General features: G+C 39.4%; 1 protein-coding gene across 1 annotated transcript in view; it reads right to left on the reverse strand.

The window, feature by feature from the left end:
* The window catches only part of LOC141785007 (C-terminal-binding protein 2), a 139483-nt gene that overhangs the window by 111133 nt on the left and 4329 nt on the right, over nucleotides 1-24021 (reverse strand). The window lies entirely within an intron of this gene.

Genomic DNA, 24021 nt, shown 5'->3' on the forward strand with positions numbered 1-24021 from the left:
ATGCAAGATGACAGTTTACAGACATGATCGCTGTTTTTGTGTAGGTTTTTTTTAACCTTCTTCAACCTCAGATATTTTTATTCATCTGTTCATGTGTTTCTCTTCAGGGTTTGCATTGGTCGCAATATATATATAAACAAAATCCATCGTCTGCTTGCTCAAGGTGGATTTCAAGTTGGATATGTCTGTGTTGCCATATCACACAAACAGATACTGTCCTCTGAGTCTGAAGAAGTCTGAAAAAGTCAGGTTGAAATTTCATCCTTCTTAAGTGACCCTGGTGCTTGTTCAATGTTGGTTTAGCTCAAGGACCCTCTATGAACCAGAAACAAAGAGCACAGCATCAAGTCACCTATTTCATCTTTTTGCATCTCAAACTTGTCGGGAAACGCAATAAATGTTTTGTCTACTTTATGATAATACACATGAAAAATACATTTTTTTTGGCTTCTCTCCTAAATTTCAACATCATTTAGACTGTGCTGAGGTAGGATCCTTTTTTTGGTATTTTCACCTAAAAACACTTTGTCACGTTATTTATTTTGTTGTTTTTTGCCACAACTAAGTTTAGGGTGGTGTAATTCTGGATGTGACAACCCTGCCTCCAGCGCCTGAAGTAAAAGGGTCCTTCTTTTTGCCCAGTAAGGAGCTGGTTTAGGGCCTGCTCATAAAAAAATAAATGTAGATATTGTTATGAGTAGTGGTGTGCTGATCAATCTAAAATATTGATATATTGATGCCGATGTTGGGATCAGTATTGATCAGTACTTGGGTGATGAGACTGATACTTAAGTTTCAGTTTTTTTTCTCTACATGTGCTCCCCTCAATCACTCATGTACTCATAGCTTTCTAGATAGATAGATAGATAGATAGATAGATAGATAGATAGATAGATAGATAGATAGATAGATAGATAGATAGATAGATAGATAGATGATAGATAGATAGATGTAACTTTATCTCTTCTGCAGTAAAAAAAGAAATTTGTCCTTGACACGGCTCCAAATACAAATTTAAACACACAAACACAATAAATTTCGCTTTGAAAATTGGTTATGTATTGATTTTCATTTTATGTAATTTTGTTTATGTTTGAGAGAAAGTGTGTTTGTAAGATGTGTGTGATGTGGCTCTTTGTAGTACCACGGTAATTTTTGTGGCTCTTGGTCTCTGACTGGTTGGCCACCCCTGCAATAGGGCTTTGATCCTAACTAGCAGTGGAACTGGATGGGTAGGAAAAGGGGGTACCTGAAATGTATGAATACAGCTATAGAGGAAATAAGAAAATAAAACAAACCAGGCAGCATGTGTTTGGATCGACTTCTACAAATCCATGAGTAGTACACAAAGAAACAAAACTAAACTCCTCTAAAGTTCCCCTTCTTTGCATTTCAGACCATTTTATAAACAATGCTCCCAGGCTGCTGGAGGGCACACACACACACACACACACACTCCTCCACAAACTTTTTACAGCTCCATTTGAAACCAAAAGGCAGTTTTTGCTTTTCACTTAAAGTCACTCTCAAACGTACAGAGAAATCCATTTAAAGGCGTAGAAAGCTGCTTTCAGCGGGCAGCACACAGCACACCTCTCTCCCTCCTTTAAGAGGCTGCACACTATGGAATAAAGACAATTTTCCATCAGAGATAAGCAGATACATGTCCTCAGCTGGATGCTTGGAGTCTGGCTGGTTTGTTTACCTTCACAAATGGACCCACGCGCTGAAATTCAAATGAACCAGATCTAATGGAGACGCATCTGCAGCCGGCTTAAAAACAGACACTGTGGGCTATAAAATAATAGACGTCAATCACTGCAGCTAAGGAGGTCCGGAGCTTATTATGGACCAGAAGATGTTGTTGCACACGGAGCTTAAACTCTCTGCATTTTATATACATACCTTCATGTTTGTGATATTCACCGAGGTATGAGGAAATAATCTGTAAAGAAACAGTCGCTCTCCTCTTTAATTACAGCTAAACTCTGAAAACACAAGCCAATTAAAATCTGATATTGCAATTAACTCTTGCTTCAGAGGTGTCTTTACAGCACTCATACAGGATATGTAAATATGTACATACGTATCAGCGTTTCCTCATTAAGCAACATTAAATGCTTTGTGATTGTGAACTTCAAGATTAGTGCTCATAAAATCAGACCTCAGCGACTGCCATCTGTCTCAGTTCACACAGAACCAGGAGGACAATACATGAATCAGGCGGCACCATATGACAAGAAGGGAGGGTATCAGATAACAGCGCTGCTCCATCTTGAGCGTGACACAATGTGTTCAGATATATAAAGGAAGAAAGGCTATAAACCCTCGCAGAACTGTAAAGACACATTTAAAGTGTGCTGGCTCCACAGATCATGATAAATGGTTAACAAGTGACAGAATAATGGCACTCAGTGAGAGGCATGGAAATAAAGCTGTCTGATTGGCTGTTAGATTAGGGTTTACTCGCCTTTAAAGTTCTTAAGCTCAGCCATTGGCTGACCATAACAGAGCAATGTAAAGGAGAATGTAAGCGTCATTACAAGCCGTGCTCATACTGGCGCTTTCATGCTAATAGGCTAAAATACGACAGTAAACCTGGTGAAGATTACCCACCAGAGAGGTCCGTGTTTAGTTGGCGAAAATAGTGGTTCCTCAACATGCTTTGAGGAGGATCTGTTTTAATCAGACTGCCTCGCCACCTTCTGACCAGGCACAGGTTTGTTTTGGAACTAATTTACTTTGTTCAAGTCAACTTTTTACCAGATACAGCAAAAGGTATTTATCATCACAGTTACGTAGCTGTGTTTGTTTGAAGCATGACAACAAGCAAATGTTGTAAGTTTGTAACGGGGGTCTAATAGCAGCCCAGTGCTACGAATTAGCGGTAGGCTAATGTAACAAGCCAACTGTCAGTTTGTTCAGTAGTTTAGTAGCCCTCTTTCTGTAGTGCTCACGTTAGTGAATCCTGGTTATGTCCTGCCAGTCATCTACTAAGCAGAGCTAACGTAACCTCACTCTTCATTTTATTGATAGACTCTCAAGTTTGAACAGACCACTGCAGAATAACTGCTAACTCTGGGTTGAAATGAATGTTAGCACAAACAGATTAACTCTTTTAGCCTTTAGCTCGTGCTCTATCTCTCTCCTGTTTATCTTTCTTCTGCACTTCTGTTCTTTTTCTGTCTCACAGTTAGGCTCCTGTGTTCACCATCACTACAAAATTAATCACAGAAATCATTTTCGGCACAAACAGATTAGCTCTTTTAGCCTTTAGCTCGTGCTCTATCTCTCTCCTGTTAATCTTTCTTCTGCACTTCTGTTCTTTTTCTGTCCCACAGTTAGGCTCCTGTGTTCACCATCACTACAAAATTAATCACAGAAATCATTTTCAGCAGAGAAAAACTTTGTCAGCCGGTGTGGTGTTGTCATAGAGACTTAGACGTGCCGTAAATCTATCCAGTCTTGCTTAAAAAGCAGCATTTCGAAATAACCTACCTACATTGGCACTGATAATCTTGTTTTAAAGTGTGGATTACAATCAGGCATATATCTAGAAGGGAGACTTTTTCAACATCACTTTCAAACTCCTCACAGCCCCTTTAAGTGGGGGGTGTATAATGCCTTCCAAAATCTCAAAACTATTTACATTTGCACATTTCAACCAATATTTTTTTGTTTTCACAAGATCCTGAATGGACTATGCTAGGATAATTCAGGGATCAATTTAGCGAACAGCCGTGGTTAGGGCTGAGCAATTAATCTGAAATTATCAAAAACAACATTTAGAGCTTCTAACTGACGTAAAACTGGATATCAGTTCAAGTAACTATTATCTTCAAAAAAGATTATTGTATCATGTTTGCATTGGCCCCTGGTTGTAATATGATACCAAAAGTGTTTGTAGAGCATCTTAAAGCTGGTGTCTCTCCTAATGCCTGTAGGTGGGGCTATCCGAATAATCGGCTAAGCGTTGGCTGTAACTACCTAAAAGTGATTTTGGTTGATATGTATGTCTACAAGCGATATGTGTACATACATACACTGGCTTGGCCTATTGGTGTATTCTCCCAGCAGGGGGTTGCCTGTCTCTAGCACGACTATTTTTGGGGTCACAGGATAAAAAGATTGTGAACCCCTGAGCATAACAATCAAGTGTCACCATCCTGGCAAGGTGAAACCAGAGTCTGAGACTTGCCAGTTCAGGCTGGTAATATCACAAAAAAAGACTTCAACCGTCACACATCAGCTTTGAAAAGCCTTGTACGCCTCATGCCTTCAAGGAAGCTCCAAACGCTTTGATCCAAAGGTTTAAACTTAGAGAGTACTGACTCGGTTTTTCCTCTCAGCTGCAGAATAAACATTTGCCTCAGCGTGCTGTGAGATGTACGTCCAGCGTCCAAGTACAACATTTAACTGACAGCCTGAGTGTCAGTGGGCCATTTTCCGAGTTTGGCTTGTGCTGCTGTGTTACCGAGGTCAGATTCTGACCATAAGAAGTCTGCAGTATGCTGTATGTAAAAACGACAGCCTGAGGGAACCAGCAGCAGTGAAGCCCAAAAGAAGTCAGGAGAAGGTTAAAAGTCTGCTAAGTACTTAGTTTTAGGATGTCTCAGCTACCAGCAATTTGATTTTTTGACACTGCAGAGAGATTCATCCTCCTGACTTTATTTTTAAGGATTTATTTTCATGGATAAATACAGTTACATATCAGAAGAGAGCTAATAGACATGTCAGAAGAACACCATGGGTGGGTTGTCTGTTTAGCCTTTCATGTGGTTAAAAGCTGAAACGCTCATGACGCAAATCAAAGAAAGTGTTATTCCCTTTGGACAACAGGATACAAATATTATTTGAACAAATTATAAGGTCAGTTTACAAAAACTTTTTTACCATTATATAACTTATGGTTTGGGTATTGCTTTAAACTTAGGAATGAGTATCAATAAGATTTTGTTAGTATTGATTCTGCTTATTGAGACAATTCTTTATCATTTCCTCCAGTGTTTTTTTTTCTGTACAAAAAGTAGGTTTACAGGTTTTTCATGTCAACAATATTTTATTCAGTTTAAAGGTAAATAAGTATGAAATTGGTCACTGGATCTGGATATCTCTGGATGTATATAGATAAAAATAAGTAAAAATCAGATTTTGCATGTGTTGATGTACTGATTTGTTATAGGTTATTGACTGGAATAGGCCACCTAGTGTCTCAAAGTGGTTACAGCAATATTTTGAGTAGAGAACATTAAGCTAGCTGTAGTTATGCGGAAGTCAGCTATAAGCCTGCACATAACTTTTCTTCCATTTTCCTGTTTGCATTTTGACATTTAGAGTTCTCAGTATTGTTTACTATCTAAACTAATCCAACTTTATATGTTAAGCACTTTAAAACTGACACTGTTGGCCTAAGTGCTGTACAGAGAAATTAAATAATTAAAATAAATTACATGGCTAGAAAGAGACAAAAGAGAAACTTCATGTGAAATACAAAAATAATTAAAAAACAATAATAATAAAACATAATTAAAACACCATTAAAAGGCACTAAAAGAGCAATCAAATAATTAAATAAATGAAATAAATAAAATAAAATGAATCAGGGATTACTGTGTGTTAAAAGCCAGAGAAATAAGGTGGGTTGGTAACTGTGATATGTTTCTGTGACGAAAGGAGAAATTCTGTTTTAAAAACGAAGTTATACCGATGTATGCTAACCGCTAGCAATTTGCCATATATGTTAGCATCAAGCTAGCAAACTCTCTTTTCTTATCGCTTTTGGTCCATTAGCAGATGTGTAACATGTTGAATGTATTGAGTAGAACTCTCATGAGAAAGAGTAATGTACATTTCTTTATGTGTTCAGTTTCTAAGTAAAACTTCAAGCTTAAAATCCAGAATCAGAGTTTTCTTAGGAAACTGTTATCTGTCTGCTAAGCTAGTACAGCAGCTTTAGCTTCATATAAAGCAAGGGTCTTCAACCTGTGGCTCTGGAGCCTCATGTGGCCCTTTGCCTGCTTTGCGGTGGCTCCTTGTAGCTTAAAAAAAATATTATTGAAATAAAGAATTGTTATTTTTCTTACAGAGTGTATTGATGACTAAAGACACTGACTCTAAAAAAAAATCCAGCGTTAACATTTAGTTGAATTGAATGTTCATCAGCAAATTTTTTTAACATTATTTTTTAAATTTAGAAAAAGTTATGTATTTTTTTTTAAAGATTTTGCATATTTTCTATTTTTTTCACATTTTTTACATGTAGCAATTTTTTTGATCGCACAATTTTATTTTGCAAATTTTTGATTTTTTTTGACATTCCAATTTTTGGGAATTTTTGCACATTTCTTTAAATTTATTTAAAGCAAGATTTTACAATTTTGAAATTTTTGAAAAAATTTGGAAATTATTGAAGTGTCTTGAATTTTGCAAAGCATTTGACATTACAAATTTTTCTTTTTTTTCATATTTTCAAATTAAAAAAAAAAAAAAAGACATCACATGTACAATTTTATAAACACAAAAAAACTTCTTGTTTAGAAAATTATTATTCACTAGATTTTTACTATGTTTAGAATTTTATACTCTTTTTTTTTTTTGTCTTTATTGTGAAGACAAAGTAGATTTTGTGGCTCCTGAATGACTTTAATCCAGCTGAGCTGAGGTAAAACGGCTCCTAAGAAAGTAAAGGTTGCAGACCCCTGATATAAAGAATCAATTAGGGAATTGTTATGCAAAAAGGTTAACAGTTTTGATGGACTGTAACATTTCTTGTAGATTCTTAACAGGAACCATTTTCGATACCCCTCCATAATTAAACATGAACAAAAATGAATTGTTTGCACTTGGGAATTTTGGTTATACAGAACCATATGTTTTCTTTTTTTTCTATATACAACATTTTAGAATCATTTCAACATAAATGATTTGTATTCCAAACCAACCGGAAGATATGAGCCATTTCCAAAGTGTCTGCAGCACAACAGGTCCAGAAATATCTCAGATAATAGACGAGAAAACAAACAAGAAATAATGTCTTCACAGCCAGAATATTCTGGCCAAGAAAATTCAGAGCTCAATCGCCAACTGTTATCCATCATGACGTCTTTTTGCCTTCTTAATTAGGTTCTTTATGTTCCCATCAAAATATTATATAACACATTAGTCAGATTTATACAGCGTTTAGTATTTGATAGCAGGAGATCCTTGAATCTACAACTCAGGAGAACAGCGGGGGGCGTTTTTTTTTCTTCACCATGAAGCAATGACCCGTGATGGTGGGAGTGTGGCTCTCTGTAGGAAGTCCCACGTTTCTCCTCCCTCCTTCAGCCTCACCTCCCTGTGATTAGAGGAACATCTGTAAACACAGACATTTCTTCTCTTTTTTGTATTTCTTTCATATTTTGTACAAGCAAACTCCAGGAATCATTACCCAACATGAGCTCATCATTAGCACATTCATAATTCAGTGTAATGGATTATGTAATTGCTTCATTAATCAGGGAAGCCACCCCGGCATACTCTCCTATGCATTAGTTTAATTATGGGGAAATGCCTCTGTTTAAATAGATGCTGTGTTTGCAGAGGCACAGTTTACTAAGTCTGTATTTGGCAGCGCTGTGGGAACTTGCGCAGACTGAGGTTTTCCAAGCAGCTTTGGCGATGTATAGCCTCCAGTCCTTGTGCTGCGCCGGCAGACAGCTCTTCAATAAAATGTGTCATGGCAGCGGGGGCAAAATGAAGAAGTAGGCAAAAGGGCAAATGCCTTTTAGGAAGCTAGTTGTCAAGCTCAGGCGTCACTTTAGTCACATTATTTATTGACATTTGCAGGCAGCGTCGGTGGATGAATATTCCAGTTATATATGAAGCTGGAGGAAACGGATTAAGACACGTAGACACGGAGGTATACTTGTCATCTGATTCCAGCTGCTGGCATGACTTGTGAGGACTTAATCCAACGGTGTCATCAGCTATTTGTCAAGGAAACAGAGATAGAAAGCCCTTCACCTCCTCCTCCTCCTGATATTGTTAGAAGCTTACTATGAGAGTCTGGCAGCAGTGCTTTACTTTAAGTGACCAGAACTTGTGTATTTTCGTCTTCTCATACTTGTTAAAAAAGGTCAGCGACAGGCAAAGCCCCTTGTGCAATCATAAGAACATTAAGTGCTCAAAAAAACGAGCGCCTTTGTTGAAAAACCTGTTGTTACATAAGAGAAATCACTCAACATATGCACCACACTTATCGCTTATTTCCTCGTCTGCTCTCCTCCCCCAGATTTCTTTCTTACTTCTGCCTTGTTCCTGCACTTGGACGGAAAGTGGGAGAAAATTAATATGCATTTTGTGCTGCAGCTGCATATATAGAGCCGAGCATAAACCTCAAATCCAAAAAGGGCCCAAGTGATTGGCCCTTCAGTCACTACCTACACAAAACAAACAACTAAATGGTTTGTGGTTACTGTCAAGATGTTGGCAAAGCTTCACAAGGCTTAGAGCCTGCTGCCAATAAGGCAGCCCGAGCCAAACAGGAAAACGGAGAGAGACACACGCAGAATAAAACATGGCAGGGAAATGTTTTTCCATTGTGAGAAGAAAAGAGAAGAGCTTACGTATTCACCTCGTAGAAGTGACATTTAAATAAGCAGGAGCCATTTTCCTCCTCAATCTCCCCCCTCCGTCTCCTTTCTTTCAATCCCTCTGTGGCGCTGTAATTCCAAACTGTCACAAACAAATCCTCCTCACAGACCTTTAAAAATGTCAGGTTCTGTCAAGAAGGAGGACAGCCTCCAAAAAATTCAGCCCTTGGAAACTTATCTGACAGTCACTCGACTCCAGATTTCTTAACGTATCGCTCAATTTTCATTCATGTTTTTATTTTTCTACCCCGTCATTTTGTGGTTGGTAAGATTTCTCGGGGCTTATAAAGACAGTTTTTGGTTCAGGTTTCTGTGAAGACATGAAATCATCCTTTATCAATCATTTACTCTTATACAGTTTCTTTTTGGGACTTTTATTCACTATTTAACTCAACAGTGAAAAGGCTGAAGAGTGAGGCTCAACAGTGAGCAAGCAAACACTTTGATTTGAATTTCTTCTGAAGGACATGTTTCCCATTTAAAAAAATATGAATAAAGGAAATAATAATAAAAATAATAATAAAAATAATAATAATAATAATAATAATAATAATAATAATAATAATAATAATAATAATAATAAAATACCAGTATAAGAAGATATCTTATCCCAAACTCCAGCAACACCGTGGCACATAAAAATAAGAATGTGTCAACATTTTGGGGAAAAATGGGGGGGATTTTTGATACTTTCTAATGCAAACTGCTCAAAACAAAACAGCCTGTATAACCTACATCTCATACCAAAAGTAGGAAATTCAAAATGAGTGACGATGACAGCAACGAAGAAGTTTAATTCACTTTGGAACCAAAAGGAAACCTGTATGAACCGGAGCAGCTACACCGAAGAGGAGCTGCTACAGATGGCGACTGAAAAGAATACAGAGGAAACATTTGGTCACTCATTTTGAATTTCCTACGCTGCCTCACAATCCTTAGAGTACAAACAAAAGAATTACGGTACTTGATCAAACTTACACGAGGCTAAAACCGGAGCCCGAAGCACAGCTTGTTTACATTCCCTACAGCTAAGAGGAGGAGGAGCGCACTAGCGCTGCGCGGAAGGACACATGACCACTTAGTTAGGTCCGGATAAATGTTTATATTTCCAAAGACTTAATGCACTTAAAAAATATTTTATGTATCATACTCTTAAACTGTGGTATTACTTTTTGATTTTAGTTCTTGTAGGCAGAGAAAATAGCCTTTGAATTTGGTACCGTCTCTCCCTGTTAGCGTCTATTTCCTCGTCACCATAGATTAAAGTTTGTGTCTTACTGAGGGAGAGGAGACAACTTTCTACTGTATCTAATGTCCTTAGTGGTCACATAGAGCTCATACAACCCCACTTCAAAAAAACTGAACTATCCCTTTAAGCCCTGGTCTCTTTTTTTTAGGTCTCTGCTAGAAAAATTACATACCTAAATTTAAGAGACTACATCTCTCTATTTGAATCATTCTGGTGTCATAATAAAGGGAACATTTGTGAAAAGTGTTCAGAGGTGTCAGTAATCGGTATTTATGTCAATGGCTCAGAGTAATAACTAAAGTAAAACCAAACAGTTTGTTTGAAGTATGACTTCCTCCTTTTTTATCTGATGTGCAATATGAAATAATCTATACTTAAACACTGCTTTTTTTTTCACAATTTGTTGCAGAGCAACCTCAAAGTAGGGGTGTCCCGGATCAGATACAGCACCCAATATGGCTATTTTTGGAGGATCGGATAGCATCAGATTCCGTTATGGGACTGATCTAGTTTTTGTGCGTTTTCAGCACCGTCACGCTTTACAGCCGCTGTAAATCAAACCACGTTGCAAACATGTGCGCTGTGTGGGACTACTTCTCTTTGGAAAGCAATGATAGTAAAACAGCGTCTCGCAACATTTGTAAAGTCAGTGTTTCTCGAGAGTGGTACCAACAGGGCTCACTTTAATACAACTAATATGATTCATCTTTTATAACGGAATGACCCAAGAGAGTACGCGATTTATCCGAGAAATGTATTTAATCAGATTGTATTGGCAAAACTTATCAGGAAAAAATTGGATCAGATCAGAAGTAAAAAAATCGGGACATCCCTACCTCAGTACCCCAATAAGGGGCCCTTGGGTATTAAGGGTAAATGACTCTTTGATTTTTTAATAAAGTAATGAATATCTGGCACTAACAGAGACAAAGCAAAAAGAGCAAGCAGTGCTAATGAAAACAAAGTCATGAAAGAAAGAAGAAGAATAAGTTACTTATTGTTATGTCACTGAAGCTTCTATCAATGCACAACAAAATGTTAACAGTTGTATGTGCCATTTTTACTAGAAATATGTCCAAGTTTTGAATTCTTGTATCATGACATCTAAACCATGTACAGAGGCTGTTAGACCTTAAAATAAGCAGCCTGGGTTTAACCACTACCCGCTGTCCTCTGGCTCATACTCTCTTTCCAAAGTTTTTTACTGGATTCATGCTCTGTACAACTCAAACAACTAAGGCCTGGAAATTTATTATCACAATCTGGGTAGGACTTCTGAAAAATCTATCAGAAAATAAACATTTCTGGCTCCTGTCCAGTGTTTTTTTTCACTCATGCTGTCCTTTTGGTGGAATATCTGATGGTGAATGTCTTTTAAAAGCCTTGGTAATGTCCGTATGATCCAGTGTAAAGGAGCTTTTATTGTTCTCACACATGACATTGGGAAAATACTTTTACATACTGATGCTGAGGTAACATGATAAATTATGGAGACGGGCAAATGTCATGAAATACAATATACTTATAATGCAAAAGATAAAATACAATTTTTCACAATCCTGGCCTTGAAGGCTGAATAGATGCTCCAGATGTAACCACGCTGCGCTTAATAGAATGTAAAACTGGATGATTGTCATAAAGCCGGCATTTTATTCAGGGTCAAAAATATTCATAGGAAAGAAAAATCTCATGCATATTTCTTTCTTCAATGCTGCACAGAGCTGTGCATGAGAAAGACAACAATCCAGCAACTATGCATTTAAATTCTACATAATTTTAATAACCTCTGGCACAAAGAAAGTTAACAAGAAAACTGTTAGCAGAGTGCGCAATCTCAAGAGTCACTTCAGTGCCCTGAGTGTGAGGGAATGAGATGAGGGAGAGAGCAAGAGGAGCTAATCAACTCTTCCTTCTCTGTGGCATTTCATGCACCCCGTGCCACCGGTTCAGCCTGCACAAAGGGCAGCGAGCATCAATAAGTCAACAAGCAGAAAGAGTCGATGCAGACCGCTCGGACATGTAAAGACTGGCGTGACTTTACAGCCAGGGCTAGATTAATTTAATTTTGCAGATGAGCAGCTTGAGGGATGGAGAGTGTCTTCAGTGAACGTGGTGTGCATGCACAAGAAGTTTTGTGTAAGAAAAAGGAAAAAAAAAAAAAAAAAGTCTATCTGACCCTCACAGCAAGACCTGGTATGGATTGAGCTGCTAAATTTGCATTTCTGAAGACGCAGCTCCTGAAAAAGCTGTCCTCTCGCTGCACCTTGCATAAGATGCTGAGCCAATGGAGGGTGGTGGGCGGGGAGAGGGAGGCAGAGAGGTTAGAGGAGAGACAGAAAGAAGGAGAGGAAAAAAAAAAGCTTTTTTTTCTGGTGTTTTTTCATTTAGAGGAAGTTTGCTGTGCCGTGTTTTCGTGTGTGCACATCGCGTCCCCGTGTCCACGAGGGCCAGACTTGTTTGGGCCTTTTTTTTTTCCCTTTTTCTTCTTCTCTCCTCCTCCTCCTCCTCGTTCCCTTGCATCAGGCACAGGATCTGAGGCTTTAATATGGCTGCCAGTGAGGCAACAGCCATTTAATAACAATGCAATAGTTCCTCACAGCAGTAGTCCGGTGTCGCTCATACACCCCGCCGTGTGCAGATGGTACATTGTCTGTGGAAAACATTCTCCTTTCTGAGATGTTTTTCCCTCTCTGCCTGCAAATACACACACACACACACATAAACACACACACGCTGCCCTTTTTTTGTCAGCAAAATTAACCCTCCTCTTTTTTAGAAGCTACACACAAGCTGCCTTATTTCTGCTATCATCGCTCTCGGCTTGTTTCGTAAGAGGTCAGATCAAGTGCCCACCCCTCAAGAGATGATCTGTGTGTGTGTGTGTGTGTGTGTGTGTGTGTGTGTGGATGATGGTGAGCCTTTTGCATGTGCCTTGCAGCCTCCCGCAGTGGGGGACATCTGGAGGAGGCGTTACCATGTGTGCACTGAAAAAAAAAAAAGAAAAAAAAAAAAAAGAGGAAGAGTTGAGGCCTGAAATATCATCCTCGAAGGACATCACCGGCTTTCATTAACATACAAAAAAAAGGAGGGAGATTTATTCAAATCAACACGCTTAATGTTGCACATAAGCCACTCACCTTGCCGAGTTACCCTAAAACTCATTGTCCTATCAGTGGCGCTTTCCTCGGAGTGGCCGCTGAGAGCAATTAGGGCACATTTTGATGGAAATGACCGGTAATTCAGGGGAAGAAGCAACAATTTCACGAGGTGGATGTTCATTACTCGCCAGCAGGGAAGAGCCTCTTCTTAATAGAGTGCCAGCCATAAACATCGCTCATCATCGCCGGGGTTTGCCATTTGATCTCACCTCTGGGGGCTCTGCGGCGGGGCATCTTCACTCATTCCTTCTCTTTCACTGTCTGTTTACTCAGTAATGGAGTCTGCCCGGAGAGTTGTTAACAAAGTGAAAGAGCGTCGACACTTCACTGAGGCTGTGATTAACGAGTGAATTAGAAAACGACTCCGGGTCACCTTCTTTAACGTGGTGATGGATGATCTAACGCCAGGATCTGATGGCCTCTTGTTACAGGTGAGCAGCAACCCGGATCAAAACATAACAAAGCGACACCATCAATCCCAAAATCGATACGCTGTAATTAAGAGCCCGAACACACCAAAGTGGCGTCGACTTTAAGCGACTGAATCATCAAGCGTGCAAGCAACTGTGTCCACCACTGTCTGCGAAGCTTTAGTTAGGCTCTGCCCTACTTCAACCATGTGTGTGTGTGTGTCATTGCTCCTGTCACAGGCAGTTTACAAGACCGGGAACGAGGGTTGCCATCTGTCCCACCTCGATGGGGTGCACAGAGGGACGTTTTGCACAGTTTTGGCATGCCTGACTTCCCCTAATGCTGCACAAATGTTTAGAGACATTACATAAGCCGTAAGACCTTCACCGGGGTGGAGAGGGGCTGAATTGAGATGGATGAAAATATAAAAAAAAAATAAAGAGGATGAGAGATTAAAAAAGTAGAAGAGAGCAGACCTTGTCCTTTTTTTTATTCTCCAGGCGAGCTGCACTTTCAGGCACACAAAAGCGCTACAGGGCTGCGTTGGTGTTGTTAAAGAGCACAGGTAGAGGATAAAATAAATAACTGTGAGTCCAGCTTGGAGGCTTTTTAAGTGCAAAGACCCCCACGTGGAGTGTTTTCACACCTTTGAGGTGGAACTGTTGAACCCTGGAAAGTTTTCACAGCGGCGAAATTTCTCTAACATCTAAATCTTGGCAGATAAATCACAATTTAGCCTGCAAGGTAACTGGTAAGTGAGTGGATAAAAGTGTGCGGTAGGATTGTGTTGCCTTGCACTACCACAAAAGTATCCAAGAAGAGATTTTTGGCAGACTTTGCTACGGCTCCGAACGTAAAAACTTGTCCTCTCTGACTTTTACAAATTGTATATTCCAAAAAAGAAACATTTCCTCATATTTGTCTAAATTTTTGGCACAAATGTAGTTAGAGAGGCTGCATTTATTTCCTTTAACACGGTCTGAGTGCCATTTAAGTAAGAGCCAGCAAGAGGTGAAGAAACCAAACTTCTGCTCTGCAAAAAAACACAAAGCTTAATGAATCACAGCTTTAAAGGGGACATATCATGTTTGTTTCTCCTTTTCACTATGCCAGACTAGGATGCCTGTAAAGCATTTCTGCCCTCAGTACAAGCCATTTAGTTCCTTCATTGCCCCGCAATAGCGTTCTCAATATCCTCATTTTAGGCCATTCTGAAGATCGCGTTGAAATGCTCCGTTTGGAGAATGACCTCCAGTAACCTCGCAACGGAGCAGACTGAGCGAGTTTGCTGTTTGCCAAAACTTCACCGTAAGGCATTGATAGCACTGATAAAATGGCAGAGTGTAGGATACGTCCTTTTGTATTGGACCCCAAGTCAGACCCGGACGGTTCTGCAGCTCAGGAGGAAGAAAATCCACCTCGACACAGATCATCTCAGGACGCTTCAGTGTGGTGAGTCAAACCAGTACTGTAACATGTATAGTTTATACGTGGAAATATAGGCAGACTTCACCAATAAACTATTTCTATAACAGGGCTCCATCCTGCTCCTTCACTTTTCTCTGTCTGTTTTATCCATCATGCTGAAAGTGTAGTCTAAAGATCGCCTCTACCGTCAGTTCCTCACTATGTTATTACCGCAGCATTACTGTGGTCCAGGTTCACAGTGCATGTCAGAGCAAGCATGCAAATATCACAGTCTCACAAGTATTACGACGTCTGCTAAAACTACAGTGTTTTAACTGCTAATTCACCATGTAAAGCCGAGCTGCTCAGCAGAGCAGAGTCCCTGCATCCAGCACTCAGTCACTCGGCTCTTGGTGGGTGTATCCCTCGGTGGCGGTTGTGTGACTAACTGACTTCACAGAGGAGGAGCTGCTTTATCAGATTACTCCAATAAAAAGAAAGGATCCTTGTGTCGTCACAAAGGTTGAAATCTCGCGGCCAACTGGCAATGACCTATTTTCAGAGGCATCAAATCTCGTTGTAGGATATCAGAAAAAATACAATATCTCATTTTTTGAAAATTCAGGGGGTGAAAGGTCTTGTTTTCAAATGTATTATATTATGTGTAAGTATCAAATCAGGGATCAGCATGATATGTCCCCTTTAAAGGAAACCAAAAAAGAGTGATACCAAACATAGGAAAGAAAAGTTCAATTTTACTACATGTTTTGCATAGTGCATGATGTCCTGAGAGAGTATTTAAGATGCCAAGAAATGCTGCAACATACACCTGGAGCAGCATTTGTATGCACTTCTCTCCTTCCTCCTCTGACAGGGGAAAAGATGAGATTTTGCTCGAGCACTAAATCAGCACCCTGGACACAGACAGTGCATCCGAAACCGAAGAAACGAGAAACCTCTACATGTGTTCTCTACGTGGAAACAACGGTCACGTAGACAGCACAAGGAGGAAAATCAAATTCCACTCTGCAGACGCGTCAGTAAACAACCCAGAGGAGATTTTGCAACTGTGATGATACAACCTGGAAAAAACGGACGTCCCCTCAAGGACTCTAACTTGGACATCTTTCAGATAAAAACACACTGAAGGGAAAACTTTTTATAGCGTGACACAACACTTTCTGAAAACATACACCTCCAGGTGTGAAACGTTCACTCTGTCTTTCCTCAGTTACCACTGCTGCAAGAGAAAATGATCAGGTGGTGATGAAATCAATCTGATTCTCTTCCTGCTGATCATTTTTGGTCAATATTGGATTTTTAACTGACACGTTCAGACCGTCCAAACTGCCAGTTTATTTTCCCAACAAGTACAAAGCCTGCTGAAGGTGTCTGGAAATACAACACCAAAAACCAACTGCTTGTTTTTGCAACCATAAAAGCTTAGGAATTACCGTAAAATCTACTATATGAGAGCCATTGAATTCAGCAATGTGCGGTTTCTGTGCAGATGTGTAGCTTCTTCCTGTACTGTGTTTTTGCCATTATGCTAGCTACTAGCACAGTTGTTGAGCTCAGCATAAAGTGGCATAACAGTCGTAAGATAAGGACCCAATGCCTGCAACTATTTCACCCAAACATGCAGCACTATCTTTTGCTAGTTACAGTCTTCAGTCAATCCAGCCCTCAACAAGGTTCATTTACCAAACAATAAATTGATTTTTTCTTTTATATATTAAAAAGTGGCCTTGCTATTCCAAAAAAGCAGCTACCTCTTCTTGGAGTGCCATCTTTTGTATAAATTACCGTAAGAAACCTGTCTGCATTTTGTACCAGCACTTGGTTACACTCACATTGAGGACACAGCTTCCTTTTCAGATGACAAAAAAATATTTCAAAGCACATCTCATACTCTGAATTGCAGGAGAGTTGAAGTGGCTGACAACTGCCTGGACATTCTTGCAGGAAGGATATCAAGTCTGCACAGTTAACCATACAGTGGTGGGTGATTTCTGGCAGGTCGTGGGAGGCGAAAGCATGAGCTTCAGAGTGCATCATCCTTCAATACCAGATTACAAAAACGCAGTACCTTAAGTGCCCACTTGGGGTTGGCTTCAAAAAACAAAAAGACCCCATTAAGCTTGGTTTAATGCTTCACGGTTCTGTGATGTCCACGCCACTTTGCGTGGATGAATGACAACATTTTAGCAGCCCTTCTCCCCTGCACGGTCCTTTTCAAGCTGGAAATTTCTGGAACGCCCACCTCTGAAAATTTCTAACTTCCACATATGGACAAACAGGAGCTCCTCGTGTCTGGAATACAAAAGAATTCTGGCATTTATATGACTCATCACACAGAGATCACCGTGATAACCATGTGATCAAGAATTCCTGGTGTGCAAAAAGAAAAAAAGTTGACCATGTGAACAACTTCTTCTACTTTAGTTTAGTTCTGCGGACATGCTTTTGCTATACATTGACCCCTGATTGCAGTTTGGGTACAAATGGGGCGAAGTGTTCTCTTGTGTTGAATCAGTGCGTCGCATTTCTGTGATGCATGTTAGTGCCGAAAGCAAAACCCAGCCTTCAGAGTCAAAGACTTTAAAAAATAAACTTTTTAATTTTTTGATTGAATAAATATTTTTACTGGTTCACACTGGATGATCTAATTTTTTTACAAGTCACATGTTTTGAAGAAACTAGGAATGCTACATGATAGTTTTAATGCTAGCCAACTGACAGGCTGGTCGGTGTCAGGTGATTTGCAAAAGCCACAACACAAATGCAAAGGAAGTACAGCTACAAAAGATGTCAACTTCAGTGATTTTTTAATGGCTGGTTATCCCAACAGACACAGATAAGTTGTTAAGTTAACACTGCTTTTTTTTTGTTGTTTTTCTTGTCTTGCTGTTGGGTTTCTGCTAATAAAATCTTATAAACATTTACAAGTCTAGACCTGTAAATGTTTTTGTAAAGTGTCTTGAGATAACATTTGTTATGATTTGGGGTTATACAAATAAAGATTGATTGATTGATTGAATTTTTAAATCCAGCTATGATAAACATAGCTTCACCTTGTGCTATCCTTTGTGGTAGTTCTATATCTATATTAACCAGTGATGTGTCATCTTCTATTTAGCTTTATGAATCAGTCATGCAATAACGTTAGCATTATAGCTATATTTATTATTTTATAAGTACACTTTTTTTTTTTTTTTGCTTGAAGTATTTTTATTGACATATTCAAATAATACATAGGAGTATACAGATGGAATTACATGAACACAATACAACCCCCCTTCCCCCCTTTCTGCTCAACAGAGCCCCATCCCTATAACAGTATTACTGTACCGTTAGATAATTAAATAATGATCTTATAAAGAGTTATTCTTGTACTTACAAATATAAAAGTAATTTTATATAATAGTCAAAAAATAAATAAATTAAATAGATAAATAAAAGTAAAATAATTACAATAACAGTCAAGATAATACAGAAGTTTTTAGAAAATGATAAAAGGAGATAAAAATAAAAATAAAAAAAATATATATAAAAACAAATAAGCAAAAATGCAACTTAAATACATGGGCTATAAATTATATACAATATGGGATCTATTTTATAGATTTCAAATGTTAGTGTCATCTATTTTTTCTATATATGTCAAAAAAGGTTGCCATATAGTATAAAACTTTTGGAGTAATGAATTTTCCCTAACACTAAATAATGTAAGAAGTTTTTAATCAACATTTTAAAGGTTGGCGGAAACTTCTCCTTCCACTTAAGGAGTAGAAGTCGTCTTGCTAGAAGGGATATGAAGGCTATTACATCTTTTGCTTGTCGACTAAGGTGCGTATCTTGTGGAATTACTCCAAATATTGCAGTGACAGCAGAGGGTTCAATGGGTATTTATAAGTACACATTTTTTTAATTAATGATTATTTGAATATTCAAAAAACACGACTGTCTGTATTTACTCTGAGCTTATCTGTATTAGTATTTAGTATAGCACACTACCATACGCAGTGAAAGAGAACTACAGTCTTCATCTCATGCATTATGAAACCATGGATGTCATTATTTTCTGTATTAAATAAGATCTTTTGTGGTATTATAGATAACCTATTCAGCAGAACCCTAGAGGATCCTCCTGTCCTTGAGGATGTCAGGGTACATAAATATCTTGTTATGAAGTCGTAATCTTGATCCTGATTCTAAGCTGCTCTCGGGGATGCTGCTTTGCTCTTCTATTTCAATCACTATTTGTTTTCCCGTGTCAGCTGTGAGCTAGCGCTGAAAGTGAGAAAACGACAGTAGGCACAGCGGGGAAGAAATGCTACCATGAAACCTCCCCCCCATCACCACCGCCGCCACCATCATCATCAGCACCAAGAAAAACCTACAGCCCACCCACCCACTCACTACCTATGTCGACCTATATCACTGATTCTATCACTTCCTCATATTGCACACATACTGCTGCTTCCTTCTGCTGGTCCAAATGTCTCTATGTTAACGCTGCTATGCGTGCATATCTGTGAAGACATCTGTATTGCATAGAACTTGCAAGAAAGCGAGGCCGGCCGGCAGATTCATTAACTGTGCTGATAGGGAGATACGAGCGGATAAGCTGCAGATACCGCACGATAAAGTGTGGAGTGCAGAAAGAAAGGCCGTGTGAGCAGCCAGGGATCTTGCCGCTGTTGTCATGGTGGTCTTCTTCCCTCTTTTATAGCCTGCCCTGCAATTAATGCTGCATGGTAATTCTTCCTGGAGCCGCCCCCTCCCCGTCCATCCTGTGCTGGTGCCTTGTATGTATTTATGTAAGCGGGATGCAGGAGAAAGCTAATTTTCTCAACAGCCAGAGCAGAAGGAGATGGGCTGAATTTGTATTCAGTAATGAGTGGAGGGTTTGGAAATGATGGGGAATTTGTAAGCATGCATCACCTCCCATAATGCCACTTAGCCGGCCTGTAAACACTTATAAATGCAGGGGGTAGTTACGGCACCCCCTCCTCCGTTCATCCACCCCACCCCTGCTGCCCTGCGCTCCCATCAGGCGAGCACATCTCTACACAAACCAAGGGCAGGAGAGGAGAGGAGGAGATATTGCAAATCACATTACAGGACATGAAATTAATCCAGCCTCCCCAAACATTTGGCCTTCACACTCTTTAACCTTGAAGCTGATTTTTTTTTTTTTTTTTTAATTCCACCCCCTCCCCACACGCTTCCACCTTCATCACATCCAAAAGAAAACCAGTTTGACGTTCCAACAATAGCCCTGCCGAGGTAATTATTCAACAGGATCCTTCACCGTGCCGATGATACGTTGTAATTTCATTTCACTTACGTCTGTTTCATAATGTAATGCACAATAGAGCAGGGGCACTCCACGTCCCAAAAGACCACTTCCTCCTTAAGATAATAAAAGCCTTTTGTGCTTGCCTTTGAGAAATCCTTGGTGGATTATGAGAGTGTGGAGTTGGAGAGCACATCAATTAATATGCATTAAATGAAAGAGTATTAAGTTGTAAGAAAATAATTAATAAGTCTAATTGCTGTGCTGCTGCTCCGCTCGGTGACATGGTACCTTAATGCTAGCAGGAAGACACCGCCGACGAGAGCAGGAGAACAAGACTTCTTTGACCTTTTACATGCCTGAAAGACAATGTACTTCCACTTTATTACAAGCCCGCTGCACTCTGCGCTGAATGTAGAGCCAGATAAAAGCAGAGTGACTCTTACATCCAATCCAATAACTCCAGGAACATTCCTGTCTGCTCGCCAATGCTGAAACCACATGAGGCGTTTGGGATAAAACACATCTGTTTGTGCCACGGAGTACTCTGGATCTCCAATGCCCAGCTCTATCTGCCGCTGGATCTCCTGTCTAGAGAAAAGCGCAGGCACAGGGCTCCAGGAAAAAGACATTCACAGCTTCAATTATCCTTTTACCCCCGTGCAGCTTCGGAAAGAAAAAAAAAACAATCGCGAGGGAAGAAGAGAAAGAGGAGTGAGTGATGACAGGGGGGAGAAATGTGATCCACACATGCTCCGAGGAGGAGACAAGCGAAGAAACAGGGATGACTTTGAGATTTCTTTGCCGTGTTTTCGAAGGTTAAAAGAAGTTTCGATGCCTCCGTTTAAACTTGACCGCCTTGATCAGCTTGCGATCCCCACCTTCTTTTCAAAAAATTACCCCATCTTCCAGCTGAATCAATCCCGCCTTTGATTGGAGATAATGAGCGTGTTCGCTGGGCTCTTCAGAGGAACGCTCCTCATCCTCACACACTCACATCATGCAGACACTTTTGAGAAAGAAAAAGAGAAAAAAACGAAGTCTTCAGTCTGCAGAGACCAATTAAAAACATACATTCAGACTGACCTTAAAGGAAGCGCGGTATGGCTGCTCTGTCCCTATAGCATCACACACTACGGATTCATCCTGACTGCAACAAACAAACAATCTCTGCATAGGAAGGAATCTATGGCGTGTTTGCAGGATCAAAGATGTTATTGAGAGGAACTGAAACACACAGATTGACTAATTTTTCCATAACACACGCTCACTGATTTAAAGGATGCTGAGTCGCTCAGTTTGTACATATTAGATGAGCTTGAAGATGGATATTAGATCGTTAGCCTAACAGTCTATACCACAACGAGAACTTAGAAAGGCTGGAAAATTTAAAGTTATTAAATCGATTCACATAAGTATCAGGATTTTTTGTTTTAGGTTCTTGGTTGGAAATATAATTTATCTAATATTTTTATATCTACTATTTTTTTTTATTAATTGATTTTATTTCTTATTTTTTTCAAATTTAAATCCTTCCTTTATACTACAATGTGTAGCTGAGCTTGGCCTCAGAACCAACTGCTTGTTTCTAAAACCATAAAAGCTTAAGAATTACCATAATATCTAGCATATGAGAGCAATTGAATTCAGCAATGTGCAGTTTTTGTGCAGATGTGTAGCTCTCTCTATTAGGCTAAGGGGTTTACATGACAACGGTTTCAGGATGAAACACAAGGGTATTGTTGCGTTTTGGCCTCTCATTTACACAGAAATTGTGTTATGGTGACCTCAAGTGAAACTTTTGAAAACCTCCAGAGTGGAATTTTTCTGAAACACCATGGCCACCGCGTAAACAGCACATTTGAGATTTCAGGGGAAACGCCAACGTCATGTCACGTTACTCCATTACACTTTCAATGTGGCACCTTAAAATGCCATGAGCTAACCAGACAATAAAAACGGTAACAATAGCCACGGTTACATGAGGAGTTTTTCGTCTTTCCAAATGGAATCTTTCCATTCTAATTTTTCTGAAAACAATAGTATACATGGAAAGGAATATTCCAATCTCTAGTCTACATGCGCCGCTGTAATCAAACAGAATAGTCAATGGGGCATGCACAGAAAAACGTAAAAATCACGAGATTTATCAAAGCAGGAGGACGACAGTTTGTTTATCACAGTGTTTCAGTACTCTGTATTGCGAGTTTGTCATCCGTCCTGTCTTGATATTATGTTCATTTCTTTCAAAGTTTGGATCAAAAACAAACTTTCTGCAGCAGTCCAGTGCTGACAGCTTGCGGCCATTTTAAAAGTTGAGGAACGTCTCTAGTTTCGTCTTACGTCTTATCTGAGCATGCGCTGAAAAAACGCACCCTGACAACTTTCCGTTTGAGTGGATACATGATATCTCAATCAGTTTGGGGAAAGGAATATTCCACCCCTGTGAAATGGATTAAATGTCCATTTGGATTGTCTCTTTTCTTTCAGAATGAGGTGTATACAAAGGTTAAATTCTTTCCCTTTTAGCAAATAAACCGAATGCAAGCAGAATATTTGGGTCCATGTATACGTGGTTAATGGCGGACTACCCTGTCGTGCTTGTGCTACGCTATCTGCTGAATCTGCTGACTGCCTTTAAACAAAATGAGCTTCATTGGCACCACTTCTGCTCTTCTCCTCAGTTTTGATTATTAGCAGCTGGCTGGACTTCTTGTGGTCTGTGGAGGGATGTGTCTCCACAGTTATATCGCCAACTACAGTCCTAGCATGTAGGGATAGACCGATTACCGGCTGGGCCAAAATCGGGGGGCAATATTTGCCCTTTTGGAGCATATCGGCCATGGCCTTTTTTGTAATCCAACGGCCGATATGAAACCCATTCAAAACTGTGTTGTTTTGGCTTCTCTGCACAGAATTTCTCCCTGTCTACGCTATGGAAGTCCTAGATGGTCATTTAAAATCAGTCATGTAAAACCAAACAGAAAACTGCTTTACATGCCTGTAAAAGGCAGCACCAACTCAATTTTGTCCAGTTTTATTTCAGTTACACAGAATTTTTTTAAAGCTTTATTTACTGTAGAAAACTTTAGCAATTTTTTTTTAAGTTTTCAGTTAACTTTATAATACATGCTACTTAGCCTGGGAGCTGTTTAATAAGCATATGTTTGAAGGCATTTGAATGAAGTTAAGTGTTGGAGTTAGTATTCAAATTTTTTAAGCCAATATTTTCACTTGGACTGCAAATGAATATTGGCTTCAAATATCGGTTATCGGCCCCAAAAAACCCATATCGGTCTATCTCTACTAGCATGCATTATATAGTGTTTCAGAGCCTCAGTGTTTTCATGTTAACAGATTTTTTTCACTGCGTCTTTTTGCATATTCAGGTGAAACATTGTGGCTCCTCATAAAGTCTGCAGACATCATCATTTAACTTTTTCACATGGTCTGGGGTTAAAAAAAGCAAACTTAAAGCAAGAAATACCAAAGACTTGCAATTTAATTTCAATGGGAACCCCAAGAATAGTTAAAGAATCGAACTGGGAGAAGCACAACATCCCTGCCCTAAAGGATATGTGCTTTGTGGATTAAAACATGTGATTATGATCCATCTTTGCGTATTTAAATTGAGCAAATTTGGGGGTTTTGAATAACTCATTCATCAAAAACAAATGCTTCAGAAGGGTCTCTCTTTAAAAGGGTGTGTTTTTTCTTCACTCTGCACTTAAGCTGAGTAAATTAATCAGCTACCAAAATTCCAGATTCGTTTTCCACCAGTGGAGTGACTCGAGCACCCAAACCTGTTAAAAAGACAAACTTGCACCCAGGCAGCTCTTTTGTTCCAGGCAGAATTTCATC

This window comes from Halichoeres trimaculatus, unplaced genomic scaffold (assembly GCF_033239565.1).
Source record: "Halichoeres trimaculatus isolate MK-OKI-2021-1 unplaced genomic scaffold, fHalTri1.1 fHalTri1_scaffold_23, whole genome shotgun sequence".
NCBI classification, from domain to species: domain Eukaryota; kingdom Metazoa; phylum Chordata; class Actinopteri; order Labriformes; family Labridae; genus Halichoeres; species Halichoeres trimaculatus.